Source organism: Candoia aspera, chromosome 17 (genome assembly GCF_035149785.1).
Source record: "Candoia aspera isolate rCanAsp1 chromosome 17, rCanAsp1.hap2, whole genome shotgun sequence".
Lineage (NCBI taxonomy): Eukaryota > Metazoa > Chordata > Lepidosauria > Squamata > Boidae > Candoia > Candoia aspera.
In genome coordinates, this window is record NC_086169.1 from 258,136 (window position 1) to 267,545 (window position 9,410).

Consider the following 9,410-nt stretch of genomic DNA (forward strand, 5'->3'; position numbering starts at 1 on the left):
ATTAGAAGCAACAAAAAGATGGTGGATGTAATACTTCCCTCTCTATATTTAGCATTGCAAGTCCTGGAAATGGCCTCTTTAAATAAAGTGTGCTGAGAATAGTGGAGGTGAGGTGGGGAGAATTATGAATTGATATGTCATTCTTTAGATGAGATAACCAAGAATGAAGGAGTTCATCAATCTTGCTGTTGATAATGGAGCAAGATCTGGAAACCATTTGGGTTTGATCCTGCTCAAGTCTCTTGGAAGGACAGAGCCAGCCAGGAAAGCTACTTGAGATCTGTTACCGAAGTTTGTTAATGAGGACTAGAAAGATGGTGAATCAAAGGAACTGGGGGAATTCAGTCAGCAGGAATCTCAGATGTGACTTGCTCAGATTTTTTTTCCCCTGAGCTCAACACCCATTTAACTGGGATTTGTTTTGACAACCACAAGTTAGTTCATGCAAGAATAAATGATTGGTTTTAAATAATTGGCTTTTAGAATAAAATAAAGTATCAGTGCAGCAATTAAATTATACCCAGTGGAGGAATTCAGGAGGAAAACAATTGGGATAAGCTCACCGTTTGGGGGAAAGTCACAGATTCCTGGCGAAGATGGCCCAGAAATAAGCCCCCACCAAGGGGGGTGAACTCCCATGTAGGTATGCCCAGGAGCCCCCGCCCCATAATTCCCAAGAACAGTTGGCAACTTTTGAGAGGAGGCTGCAGCCCCAGGATCCTGCTTGCCCAGGTCAGATCCTTTCCTCCCCTGGCCTTGCATGCGAGGCAGAGAAACCCTCCCCCCTCTTTGCAGAGGACCCACAGGATTTAAACTTTCTCGCCTCTGAGATGGAGCCCTGGAGCCAAGCTGCTCACCTGCTCAGAGGCCAGTGAGAGTCAGGAGTGCCCAGCCAAGGGCATCCTTCCCTCGGGTCAGCTGCATCCCCATCTCCATTTCCTCTCAGCCAGCTGAGTCTCCATGCTGAGTGGCAGGATCATGGAGAGCTTTGGGAAGAGGCAGGGGCAGTGCCAGCCTCCACTGCATGGTTCTCCCCTCCCCTGCTCTGCCAGGGGTGCTAATTAGCATCAATTAACCAAGCCTCGGGAATATTTTAGGCTCTGAGCAAGCCGGTCCTCCAAGACAGCCCCGCATTGAGTGGCTTCCCCCACCAGCCGTGAGGGTGAGGGTGAATGGTTTCAGCCCCCGAGACTGTCCACAGATGACAATTCAGTGTGGGGGCTCATCGGCTCTGAGGTCAGGCGTGAGAAAATCCTGTCTCCGATGACAGAAGAGCAAACACCTGCTTAATTCTCAGGAGCCAGTGGGAATTGGGGGGGCATCCCGCAGCCCCAGACAGCTCTGGATCTCATTCTGGAAGGGGCTGGCCGTTTGGACGACTTCTACCACCCCTGGCAGAGCAGGGGAGGGGAAAACCATGCAGTGGAGGCTGGCACTGCCCCTGCCTCTTCCCAAAGCTCTCCATGATCCTGCCACTCAGCATGGAGACTCAGCTGGCTGAGAGGAAATGGAGATGGGGATGCAGGACCAGCATGTTGGTTGATGGAGAGAACTAAGTCAAAGGCTGAATTTACTCAAACCAGCTGCTGCCAATTCGCGGGTGGGGGTGGGGGGAGGGCAGAAGGGACCAAATGAAAGAGCTGCCAGATTCTCCACCACTGCTGGTCCAGAAGTGGCTGGTCTTTCTCTGTTCAGCAGACCTGGCATCCGAAGCCCGCCTCTTTCCTCGTGGTGAATCTACCTGTCAAGGATATGTGCTATTTCATGGTCCAGCTGCAGTTACCAGCACAATGCCCATTCTCCCCCTGTTCTCCAAGAATCTCTTCCAGGAATGGAAGTCAGCTCACTCCAGAAAGAAACAACAGCCACCCTCCCCAGGCCCCAGGGTAGTTGAGGGCCACACAAGGTGCCTGGCAGGGAAGGATTTGCTCAGGCAGAAACCTGTCGACTTTTGGCCTAGTCTCTGTTGGTTCAGTCAAGGGGTCTCCTGGATTTTGCCTGCTTATCAGTAGATCTTGGGGATCTGCCTGCCTTGGAGTGTCCTTTCAAAGGCAGCTTTCAAGAGATCCAACCCTGCCATCTAGCGAACAAACCAGGAAAAAACAGAAAAGGCTGAGGATGAAGCCTGCTTTTCTAACAATAAAAGCAGGGATTTGTTTAGTGGAAGGGGACTGCCTGCAACTTGGGGTTCAAAGGACACTTTTCCTCCCTCACAGCCCTGGACAGGTGCATGGGTTCTCTTCCAGCATATCCATTTAGTGTTACACACACACATGCACACGCACAAACTGGGACTTTACAGTCTCCCCAGTCAGTAAACAACCAGAGCATCTCTGAGCTGCGTGTGACTCCTGGTGACTTCCCAGACACAGGGCTCCTTTTCTTGACTGCAGGACTCCAGAGCCATGCCCGCAAGTGGTGGCTCTTTGTTCCTCTGCTGCTTAGCCTCGGAGGGCCTCCTAAACTGCCTGCCTGCCTGCAGCCACCGGCTGACTCACCACACGATGTCAGGCCTGCCTTGGACACTCATCTCGACTTGCCGCTTTCTGGCGGCCAGGAGGGTACCATATTCTGGGCCTTGGAATAGCATTTTCTGCAAACGGGCTTTTGAGCTAGCAGGACGTAAGCCAGCAGAGTAACCCAGGGATGCCACTAACACTGATCCTTCCGCCTGGGCTCTTTCGAAAACGTGGCTGGAGGAGGTGAAATTGGCATATCCACAACATTCATTAAAAAATGCTACCCTGGAAACAGGACCTTCAGGACCACTAATGGGGGTGATGAAAGCCGTGATGCTGAAGGCAATTTCAAAAAGATCTTACTAACATTTCAGTGTCAGGCTCAGGTCCAGGAGAATGTGAAGAGAGAACTGCATGTCACCTCCCAGCATGGCACAGAGCAGTCCTTGCACGTGCTCTGCTGGGTATAAGCAGGTTCCAGGAATACCCGCTTGGGAGATGCAGATCTGCCGAGGCCTCCTCTGGATCTACCCAACTGCCCACAAGGCAGATGAAAGGGCGCCAGTAGCGACCTTTCCCACAACCAGCCCAGAACCCCTCCCCCTAATCCCGAGGGGTCCCTCTTTTGCAGGGGATGGCACTTGCCCCTTCCCAGACCTCCCAGTGTAAGATTTCTGGCCCCAGCAGTGGCTGTAATGGCTACCTCCCTTGCTCTGCCCCGGCACGTCCTCTGGCCCTGCCTCTACCTCTTTAATTCCAGCTCTTTCATGCTCCAGGGTCCACCTGCTTAATTAAAAGGAGCCGCTGGTTTTGTGCGATTGAAATCCTTGGGGACCCAGGGATAATTAAATAAGGATGAGAAATGTGTCCTCTAACAGTCCTAAATAAGTAAGAGGCCACAGCAAGTCAGACTCACCCAATAGAAATTAAATTCATTCGATAGAAATTTGGGACAAGAACCCAACAAGACTAAGACACAGATGTCTCCATCCCACACCCTGAAAAACAGGAAGCTTTTAGCTGTTTCCCAAGCACCCCGGATTTCAGAGGCACTTTTTTTCACCTCCAGCTGAAATCTCATCCAAGAACAAAGGAGCTCATTCTGCAGTCCTCTGTTATACGGTATATCAAAGCCCTTAACTTCGGGATCTTCTGCGATGCAGGAGACTGACTGCTGCATACAAGCTCCTGTCGGTTTCTACCTCCTTTAGGACTGAGGGTCACGAGGCGCATTGTCTCATGCCCCTGAGTGTCCCTGGGCCCCCCTCCAGAAGACAAGGAGAAGGGACTGTGGAGGCATCACAGGAGGAGGCATCTCTGGGTCATTTCTTTAAATCATTCCATTTTTAAACTACTGTAATACAAATGAGCACAAGGACAAACATTGTTACTAAAAGTAACAATCTCAGGACAACCACATTTCACTTCATTTAAACTGTATCATGAAACTATGCAGCAAAAACTAGGTAAACGAAACTGAAAACTAAGGAAAAGAGAAAAGAAAAAGAAAAAAAAACTTTTTATATAGTTCAATATAATAGTGTAATTTCAGTTGTTCCACTCCATTTTAAAACAGCAAGTTAAATCTAGGCCATAGAGAATCGTATTGTTCAATCTTGCCCCTCCATCAACACAAGGCCATTTCGAAGGCTGAGCTGACATAATTCATGGAACCGAACTTTAAATTGTGGTTCATGTGCCTTTTTCCAAGAATACAGCTCCCTCCCGCCCTTCCATTCCTGTCCAGTGGAGCCAAAGCACTTCATACATAAACAAGTTCCAAATTTTGGGAATGGGGTTTAACATTTTCTTCTTGATGTTGGAGTGCTCCACCCATTTCTACCCCAGGGACATTTGCTTGCAATCCCTAAGGAGAAAGCCCTTAGATTACTCTTTTTGTTACTGAAGATTTCATGCCCAGATAGCAAGTGGCATGATAGTTCAGCAAGGACACGGTGGAGGAGGGCCATGCTCGAGCCTCCCTCAGGTGCCCAGGTCTCAGGGCTGGTGCGTTCCTCCAGCCAAGTCCCCCCAGCCCTGGCCTTCCACCTTCCAGACACTTCATTTTTAAAGTATTTTTGAGGCCTCTGCAGGAACAGTGAGAAGAAAGCAAGAACTACACTCAGATTCAGTGAGTGGTCAACCAAGGGATGGGAAGACGTGGAAACAGAGTCCCATCAGGCTGAGAGCACAGAGAGGGTTCTTGGCAGCTTGCCTCTCACTAGGCATCTTCCTGACTTCTAAAAGAGGCAAAGGCTGCTCCTGAACATCTGCCATTACTAGCTGGACATCAGCTCTGCAACAGAGCTGGTCTATCCTCCTGGACCAATGTGGCCCAGCTCAATTCCAGTTTCAGACTTCCTTCTTTTGGTGTGAGAGTCTGGATGGACAGGGCTGGGGGTAATAGCCCTAAAATCTGAGCACAGCCTCTCTGTCCAAGCCTGTCCTTCTTTAAGGGTGGGTGCACTTGAATGTCTCATTTGTTGTGCTGAGCCACCCTAGTTTGACTTGGAAAAATGTTGCAGATGATACATTTATTGTTTGGTTGATCGTAGCTGCCATTACGCCTTGCAGTTTCTGAGTAGGTGTTTTTATGGGAAGGATGAATATAACCAGAAGCTTTAGTCTTGTTTTCAAGTGTGTGTGTGTGAGAGTGAATTGCTGAATTTTGTGGCAAGGTCTGACCCTAACCACAACAAAACTGCCAGAGTTAAGCCATCACCCAGAGATGGACCACTGTCCAGAACGAGGGACAAACTATCATTTGTGTGTTTCATCTCTCTGCTGCAATCTGCCCTGTCTCCATGTCCGCAGAACCATTTTGCCCCAGGTAGCAACTGTGAAGGAGCCCAGGAACCATGGGAGAGGTGGGCACCAAAGCTTGTACATAATTTGGTGTCCTTGACTTGAGCTAATAAAGGTGTTGCCTTAATATGGATTCAGAATTATAAAGTGGTAATCTATGGATGCTGTTGAAAAGAGAATGTTCATTTGATAATCTTCTTTGCAAGGAGTGGGGAAGAGGCATTTAATGGCATTAGATTTTCAGGCAAGCTCTTAATGTGAGCTTTCCTGTGATTTAATTAAACCGGTATCCCTCAGCGCTGGTGTTTCACGCTCCAAAAATAGGTGACATTGAGGTTTGTGAGAAAAAGGCTATTCTTTTTTGCTTAGAAAAATTGTTCTGATCAGCAAAAGCTAGGCTCAGCAGATAAAGGCACCCATTTGCTCACAATAGGAAAACATAAAAAGTTGAGAGGAAAGGAATTTGCTCCGTATATCAGAGACCCGCAGGGTTGGATGAGAGGGACCTCTAAAATGCAGCTACAGACCTTCTCGGAGCTAGAAATAGAATCCTTCCCTAATGCTGCACTTTTCTATAGGTAGAGAAATGTATAGCTTCTAGGAAACATTTCAGAACGTTTGGCACTGGAAGGCAGACGGACTGCATATGCCCGAACAGGGCAAGAGAGCCCAGGGCTCTCCCGGCATTGTTTTAGCCAACAGGCAGCCCAGTGGGTTGCCCTCAGGCTGCGCTCCAGAAGGGGAGACATGCTAAGTGGCTGCTACCCCCTAAACCGGCTCCACCACAAATTCTGTGTGGCAGGCTTCATTCCCTACAAACGCACCATGTGTCTTCTCCTCTGCTCTGGGCAAATTCTTCAGGCCTCCTTGCCCTTTCTCTCCCTATTAGTGTTTCTTTTAAATATCCCCATGCCTTGCTCTCACAAAATAATTGCAGAGACCCTGCTCTTCCTCCCTGGCTTCTCCAAGAATACAGCAGAGCGAAATAATCAAAGCCATCAGATGCAGGAGAGAGGAAATAGACGTGTGGCGGATTGCTGAGTGCTGCACTTCTAATAAAATGATGTGGTGCATGTTTATGGCCTGGATCGCTTTGGTGTAAGATGTAATATTGCAGATCTGCCCCCACACTGGAGCACAGTCTGGCAAAGGGAGCTGCCAGCTGCAAGAGGACATGGACTGCGGAGGAGATCCAGAATGCTGACAGAGATGTACATCTGGAGATATTCTTCACTGTATTATAATAATAACAACTACAGTAATTAGCCAGTTACTCAGAATTTGAGTTGAGCCATTTTTGTGGCTCCTCCCCGCCCCTCCTTTGGTGCACCTGATCCGGCCAGTTAGATCACAAGACAGTACAAAAGAGAGACGGAGCAGAGCGCCCTGCAGCCAACTCACTTGCAGGCAGCAGCCGGCCTCTGTGTTGTCCCAGGCTTGGCCACCGACCTGTGTGCTGCTGCTGGGGGAGGCTGGGGTGGCTGCCAGGAAGCTGCCATGTTTGGTGAGCCCCACTGACAGGAAAGGCTGCTGAGAGGAAGCCCAGCGCCAACGGAGGCCCTGCTTCCCTGCGGGTCCCATGTGCACCTTTAGTTGCTTTACTGGAAAGAAAATCAAATTGCCCTTTATCGCCACTGCCAATGTGGAGGGAGGTTAGACTGGGCCCTACCTGCAGTGGCTACAGTATTGCTGATTATCAGCCTTGCAAAACCACAAATTACCGTTGTGTGCCTGGTCGGTGGGCTGCTCTTCTCTCCCCCTCTCTTCCAACGGGCCAAGGTGGCAAATGGGCAACTTAGTTTCCTGTGCCTTGCGGCCTTTGGGCTTTACATTCTCATCAGCCACAGCCAGCAAGTCCAGGATGAAAGGGGAGGGGGAAGGAATGCAGACCTTTGCAGGACACCCTGTTCCAAAAACCATCTGTTTTCCTGCCTGCTGCTGGCGTCAATTTTGGCAGAATCACTGGGCCTAATATCTGAGCAGAGAGAAGCCAGCCTTCAGCCCAGAAACAGCAGGAAGAGACACAAGACAAGAGTACTTCCAGACGCGTGCAGAGTTCCTCCTCCATTTGGGGCAACCTGCACCGTCCTCGGCTTCCCTGGCAGATGCCTGCCTGGGTCCCGGATGGTCTTCCCACACCAGGGCAAGTGTGCGTGCGTGGGAGTGGGGAGGGGAGGCTGCAGGCAGCACCTCTGGACGCTGCGTGGCTTTTTAAAAGCCCATGCAAGCATCTTGGTGGCACTTACCGTAAATGCTTCCACGTGGGCTCTCAGAAGCGGCACCTCTGGGCCCATCCCTCGGCTCTCTTCTCTGTCGGCGTCGGCTCCAAACTTTGCACCACTCAGCCCGTATCAAAATAAAGGCGAGGACACTTTTTACTTCTTTTTTTTTACATTTATCTTTATATATATAAAAATTAAATATATATATTTATATATAATATATTGTGTTTAAGACTAAAAATATAGTACATAATATTTTTTTTAAAGAATGAGAAAAGAAAACCAATTTTTTAAAAAAATGAGGTGGGGGAAGGAAGTGATGAAACAGTCACAAATGTAGGTCTCCGGGGAGAGAAATCAAAAACACATCGGGGTGCCATCTCCCCATGTTACCACTGGTGCCGAAAGAGCCAGAAGGACCCGTGAGCTGTCAGACGGTCGTGCGCTGTGATCGTGGAGCGCGTTTCGGGGTTGGAATTAGTTATTGCTCAAGTTCTGGATGTTCGTTGGGGAGTGGGGAGAGAGAGTGGGGAGGAAGGGAAACAGCTGCCCTTTTTGACTGGAGGCTGAGGCTGCCTGCGTTCACATGACTGTGTAACTGGGTGAGTTGAGGATCCAGCAGAAGCATTCACAGAACACAGCAAGCTTGGCTAACATTGACCCAGGTTTGCTTTTTTGCAAGTTGTACAAACCCAGGCCGTTGGGCATTTCATAAGGATTCAGGAAAGTGGCTCATTCAGGAATGAGGTCTGGGGCATTGAGTGTTGTGTGAATGCAGCCACGGGGTTAGAACTGGTGGGCAAGAAGTGGCCCTGAGCTTTTGCTTTGGGTGCAGGCCACCAGTCCTCCTCAACTCCTTGCCTCCTACTTGCAGTACAAGGGTAGCCAGCAGAAGGCAGGTTCTGGAGACGCTCCATTCCTGGCATTGCTGGTGAAAAAAAGGAGGTGGGTGCCGTGGGGCAGATGGGTTGAGTTCCCAACTTGGCATTAAGTCACTTCCCTGCAATTTGCAAGGCGAGACAGACCTTGGGCTCTCTTGCCCTCTCCAAGAGAGGAGGGGAGAAATGCTCCATGATCTCCATAGCTTCAGCTGGTTTTGCGCCCTGAACCACCAAACTGTGCACTCTTGATTCCCCAAGAGGAGCCGAGCCAAAGGTATCTCTGAAGGAAGACACCTTGGCAGTCTTGGAAGGCGGCACTGGAAACATCCCTTGGAAAGTGCCCTTAAATCAAACAGAAGGCTTCTCGGGGAGCTCCAGCCCCAGCACAGTGGTGGAGACAGGGCAGAGATAAAGCGGTCCCCAAACAGCACCAACATCCACCAAGCTGCAGAGAGAAGCTGCACTTCCCAGAATCAGCCAGAGATGGCACTGTCTCAACACACCTTTTTAAGGTAGCAGCTCCCAGGCATGTGCAGAGGGCAGTCCCCAGGTGGTCTGTCCTACCAGAAATGTGGCATGCAAAGAAAGCAGGTACCATTCTGTTAGGGATGGTGGGTGGGATTCCCAGTTGTGCATCTCACACAGCCCGCTGTACACCTGAGATACGAACTGTGCCAAGGATTAGGGCCTAAAGGGCTAGGAAGCTGGGGGCTTGTGGAAGGGAACTGGAGCATCCTAGAAGCCAAGTCTCACCTCTCTCTTCCAGCGGACAGTTGGGGGCACCTCCGCGTTTCCTCTGTCCACAAACTGCTCCCCAACTTTGTTCTACCTTCTTAGTGGACCCACCAGAGCAAGCACTTTAAGGCACAGGGGACCAAAGGGGTTACAATCAGTCCCTAGCAAGGAGGACAAGATGGTGGGGGGAGGATATCTGCACAGACACACAACAAACCACAGGATGCTTCCACCCAACCCTCTGCAAAAGGCAAGCTGTTGGGGATCCAAGGCAGGAAGGACCCACTGATCCTTCCTTCGGAGAGAAA